Genomic DNA, 6,000 nt, shown 5'->3' with positions numbered 1-6,000 from the left:
AAAAAAAAAAAAAGAAAGACAATCATATATAAAGAGCTAAGAATAGAGATACAATAAAACATGGGTTTTCTTTCCTTCTTAATTCTCATCCCCTTCTTTTCCCAGCCTGCCTCTATTATTCCTCTTTTCATCAAAAGAGGGAAGAGATGGAGAAAGTCAAAAGGAGTGACATGAAAAGAAAAAAATGAAGACTAGTCCTCAGAAGAAATGGGGGAGACCTCTTTAAATCTTTAATATTTTCCCCCAAACAAACCCTAAATCAACAGAAGCCTTCAGGAGCAACACTACAGCCATTGAAAGTTGCTTCTTTTCATTCCTTGTGTTACTAAACACATGGAATCAGCTATAATAAGACAGAATAGTTTGTTTTACTTTACAGCCATGAAGTCAAAACCCACATCCCAAACAATTTATTAACATCTTTCTGCTTCTATCAGGATTTGAAGTTAAACCAAAGATGGTCCCTATTTTACAAAACAGCCAAGAAAATCAGCACAAGTCCATGATAGAAAAATCAAGCATAAAAGAAGTTGGACCATAAGAACAAGATTTTTAAAAACAAAACAAAATAAAATTCAACCCTAATTGGTAACACCAGCATTTTTGGTCTTGGAGCCACCAGTGATCAGGGACCCAAGGCCACCATACTTGTCAGCACCATTGTCCAACAAGCCCATTCAAAAGATGATGAAAGATTAAAAATTTTAAAAAAACTATGCTGTCAACTTTGACTTTACTGCAATTCAGTATCTTCACAGAACACTAAAGAATGACCCTTCTTGTTTTATGTCCTTTTCATTAAGGAATTCATTATTTAGAATAATCATCACAACCATTTAGGGAATGTGGACAGCAGTAACAGGAGACAAGCAGCACAAATGCCCAAGCAAACAAAACATTTTCTATGTCTTTGACAATTTTCAACCAAGTAAAACTTGGAAAATAAAATATTTTGGTGGCAGTAAATGATAAAGTATTCACTGACTTCATTATAATCTTTCAAGCTTCTCAAAAGAAACTCAACTGTTTCTAACCATAAAAAGAGACTTCAGCCGGTGTTTGTGGTAATTTATACCAACTGTGTAGAATGTTGAATAATAAAATTAAGTATCTCTAGCTCTGTCTTTGAATCTGAAAGTTAGCCAGGGAAAAAAAAGCAAAAAAAAAAAAAAAAAACGATGCAGCCTAATGCCATTTAGACATGGCCACTGGAAACAGCAGGCAGACCTGAATTATCTGCAAGAGTTCTGATGGCAGGTCCCCAGCAGAAAGCCAAGCCACATGATTAGAAGTAAAGTGAAGAAATAATGCAAGTCTCTAAATCAAATTTGGGTCACATGACAATTAGCTGGGAAGTTTTTTTTTTTTTTTTTTTTTTTTTAAGGAAAAAAAAAAAATACTGATTCTTTACCTCTACCTTGAACAATTAAGTCAAGATCTCTGAAGATCTGGCCTGGGGAATCAGAATTTTTTTTTTAAGTTCCCCAAGTGATTCTCATATGGCTCAAATTTGAGGTGCACCCATTCAAAAAATCTCCCTTCCTCTTTCCAAATCAGAACCACCTGCTAGCATTTGTTAAGGTCCAGTTACACAGAACATTCATCTACACTGGGGAAGAAGACTGGAGAGTCAGCCTTCGTTGTTTATTTCACCTGTGTAGCTATAGCCTATAAATCAGTGATCTCTGTCCTGACAGATCCCAGCTGTCAAACCCTTATTGTCATCTATTCTGCCTAAAAGTGCTTTGTTGTCATAAACAGGATTTCTCTTTACACTGCCCAGCAAGAACTGAAGGAAGCGGTAAGACTGAAAGACAAATTAGCTCCCTGCTTGAAGAAAAGTATGAGCCAAAACCTTCACCAAAGAGCCACAACTCCAAGTCTGATAGAATGGATGGGCAAGATGGGGAGGCTCTATGATATCTTTTTGTTTGAAGAGCTATGATTATGTGCCTGCATCATCTGAAGTGCCCAAACATCAAATGCTAGGATAACCTTACACAAAAAAATCAATTCCAGATGGATAAAAAAATTTAAATGAAAACATAAAAGTACTAAGATATGTGGGTAAATATTTTTCTAATCTTGGAGCAGGAAAGCCTCTCTAAGTATATAATGAAAATAAAAAGCTATAAAAGATTGAAGAATTTGACTACACAAAAATTAATATCTGTATAGTGAAAGAAGTCATAAGTGAAAAGACACAGGATAGATCTGGGAAAAAATATATTTGTCATATTTCTGATAAGAAAAAAATATACTACTACACAGAGTTCTTATGAGTCAATGAGGAAAAAAATCAAGTGCCTAAAAGGACAGTATTCAAAGGAAACAAATACAAACAAGTATATTAACAATTGACAAACAAGTCAAGAAAAATGCAGAAGGATAATCACCCTCGCTAAAAGTCAATGACTCTTAATCTCACAAAACAAACTGAGGGTTGCTGGGGGGAGGGGGTTTGGGAGAAGGGGGTGGGATTATGGACATTGGGGAGGGTATGTGATTTGGTGAGTGCTGTGAAGTGTGTAAACCTGGTGATTCACAGACCTGTACCCCTGGGGATAAAAATATATGTTTATTAAATAAGAAAAAAAAAAAAAAAGTTGACATCCCAAACTTAAAAGAAGAAAAAGTCAAAAAAAAAAAAAAAAATTTGAAATGACTATAAATGAGCTAACATTCTCAACCCACTGAATGGCAAAAATGAGAAGATGGGACAAAATCTTGTTTTTGCAAGAGTGCATATAAGTGGGCAGTCTTGTCCATTATCGGTAGAAGTATAAACCGGTATAACCTTCTGTGAGTATAACTTAAAACAAATATAAAAAAAATAAAATAAGCCTATCCTGCAAACATTCTTCTAGGGATTTTACTCTAAGGAGAAAATTACAAAGAATTAAAACATAGTTAAACACCAAAGTTTGTTTATGAATGAGAAAATCTGGGAAAACTGAAAATGTACTAATAGGGGATTTATTAGGTAATTATAGGACATGCATCATCATGTGTATAAAGAGCTGCAGTCTTAAAGATAATGTTCAAGATCCACACTAAAGTGGAAGAACTTCCATGAAAAACTAGTCATGTTATGAAACAGCAGGTATATGATCTCATTATATACACTCTTTCTTATATATCAATCTATCTATTTACACATGCATCGCAAGATACACAAAAGATGTTCACGAAAATGTTAATAATGGTTATTTCTGAGTGATGAGTTTAAGGGCAAAACTACTTTTTATTGTAGTTTTTCTGCATTGTTTGAGTTTTTTTACAACACATAATTATATCTTATTAAAAATAAAGGTATTTCAAAATAATTTCAAGACAAACACGAGGTAGTTTTAGAAGGTCAACATTTGGGATTACCACCCTGCCCAAATCACTATCCTCTTCTAATCACCAAGAAAACAGAGTTGACAAAGGTCTTTCAGTTGAAAAGCCAACGAAATATGTTCTAGTAAGTGAAAAATTTGGTTACATTTGACTTAATCTTAATCAAACAGGTTTAATTCAGAACTTGCACATGAAGTGAAGTAAATTCTTTAACTTCCTTCCTGGGAGAAGGAATAGCAGCCAGCATACACACTGGAGCTTACTTTGTCACTAATACACATTTATATTTTTTAAAGATTGTATTTATTTATTGGAGAGGGAGAGAGAGCACAAGCAGAGGGAGTGGCAGGCAGAGGGAGAGGGAGGGGCAGACTACCTGCTGAGCAAGGAGCCTGATGTGGGGCCCATCCCAGGGCCATGGGATCATGACCTGAGCCAAAGGCAGATGCCTAACCAACTGAACCACCGAGGCACTCCAATACACACTTATTTTTGACTAACCAAACAACCCACCTATATCATTCCAACAGACTATCTCTCCCTAACTTTTTCAAAACTCTCTTATGTTTCTGGAAGACTATTTCAGGCAGATTAACAAATCACCTTACACTTACATTACATTTCCACCTCAAGAAAGAAATGCATTTTGGTGCCCAAGTGCAACATTTAGGGAAGCTGAAATTCCTATACTTTCTTCACTATAATGAAGCAATTGCTGTTATAAAGTACACATGATAAACTTCATAAAGAAGTGTATCTTACAGAAGAAGATGTATGTGAAGAAGAAATGATACATTTCCAACCTCAGCAGATTGATTAAGTATTCTCAGCACAGCAGTATGTTAAAATAAAGCTTTAAATTTGGAGATGCCAGCTATAAATGTTCCTTATTATGAGACAAATTTCCTTAAAATGTGCTCTGTTAGGCTCCATAAATATCACAAAATTCACAGAATTCTAAAAATCTTACTGTATCCTTTTGCTAAAAGGTTTGTGAAAATAGGATTATATTTACTCTGGGGAAAGAAATTAAAATTACTTTCTTCACTCTAGACTATACTCAGTCATTCACAATCAACAATGTGGATTTGAGCTAAAAGATTTTTTTATCTGTGTTCCATAAAGCTAAAAACAACTTTAAAAAACACAAAGACTTGCCACAGAGTATCAAAAAGTGTTCCCTGTATGGGTAACTTGCCCATAGACTAAGCTATCCATAAATATTTGTTAAATCAATGTTTAACAATTTAATCACACATATCTAAATGAACAGAACAGTAAGCCCGCTTGGCAACCAGGAATATCAATGCAGTGCCGTGAGTTGGATGCACAGTCACAGAGCTGAGTTCTGGAAAGGACACGCTTCTAGGATGGTGAGGCTGAAAACGCTTTGTTTACTTCAGAGCACGGCAGGGGACCAGAGCATTATTACAGTGGGACAGACTGAGAAGGATAATAAGAGCGTTGCATGTTTCCCAGACCTCAGAGACCACATGCTCTAGTCTTTTGTTGTTGAACCACAGGAACAGGAAATAGGCACAAGCCAGGGATGGATCCTAGATAAATCTAAGGCCAACTCTTGGCCAAGTGGTTCAGTCAACCCAGAGGCCCAAGCTAAACTTTACTCTCTATACCTAAGGAATCCATGAACACACCCTCTGAAAGCCTTAGAGTCCTCTCAGAGCAGCCTGATAGGTCCAACGAGTGTGCCCAGTTGGGAAATTTGTAGTCATCTAGGAGGCCATGATCTACTGATTATAATGGAAGCTCCCGTAGCTTCGACTGTTCCATTTCAACTTCAGTCCATGGGAAATGATCCATATGGCTCCCAAGATCTGCTTCTAATGATGTGAAAATAGCTAGACACACAAGTGTATATGTGGGAATACTAAATATACATCTATTTTATTACTACTAATATTCATTATAATTAATATTACAAATATAGATTTCAGCTCTGAAAGAAATGCTTTAATGTAAATTTCTGTCTTCGAGCAGGCAAGACCTCCTGCACAGAAGCTGGCAGAAGAGTCTGCTTAAACAACAACAGTGCAGTGACTCATCTGTGTTTTCACAACATGTTTGCACCAGCACCCATGTCTATTTGTAGCCTGACAATAAAGGCCCTATTTGTGAACCATCTCTGAGCTGTCTGCCTTTAAAAGCAAGGACACTATTCTCGGCTGACTCATTTGAGCTACTTGGGCTATTCAGAATAACCTGCTGCCACATTATAAAAACTGAAGATTACTTCAGGCTACGCCAATGTTCTGCTTAGTCTTGATCTAGTGTTTCAAAAATCAAATAGACCGAGAGGACTTCACCCCCTAAATAAGCCCACTATATTCCACTACTGGTAACTCTTGGGGACACAGAAAAAGAATGCCTTATCAACACCCTACACTGTAAATACCATCAGAATAGGGATTCTTATCTATTTTGATCACTTATCTGTATCCCCAGCACTTAAAAGAGTGTCTGTCACACAGTAGAGATTCAATAAATATTTGCAAAGGAATAAATCAGCCTCTGCCATACACCTGGGAAATGATCTGAGACTTAGCACCAAATCCATACAATATTTTGTTGTCCTGATGCCATGTCAAGATTTCTCCTGCTAGAGCCTCAGAACTTCTGTATACTCAAGGACATGCTTTT

The 6,000-nt window shown here is 36.3% G+C and overlaps 1 protein-coding gene across 6 annotated transcripts in view; it reads right to left on the bottom strand.

Moving 5' to 3' along the window:
- Window positions 1-6,000, bottom strand: part of SLC4A4 (solute carrier family 4 member 4) — a 457,437-nt gene that overhangs the window by 126,565 nt on the left and 324,872 nt on the right. The gene's annotated exons all lie outside the window — the stretch shown is intronic.

This window comes from Mustela nigripes, chromosome 1 (assembly GCF_022355385.1).
Source record: "Mustela nigripes isolate SB6536 chromosome 1, MUSNIG.SB6536, whole genome shotgun sequence".
NCBI classification, from domain to species: domain Eukaryota; kingdom Metazoa; phylum Chordata; class Mammalia; order Carnivora; family Mustelidae; genus Mustela; species Mustela nigripes.
This window is presented reverse-complemented; position numbering and strand designations above follow the sequence as displayed.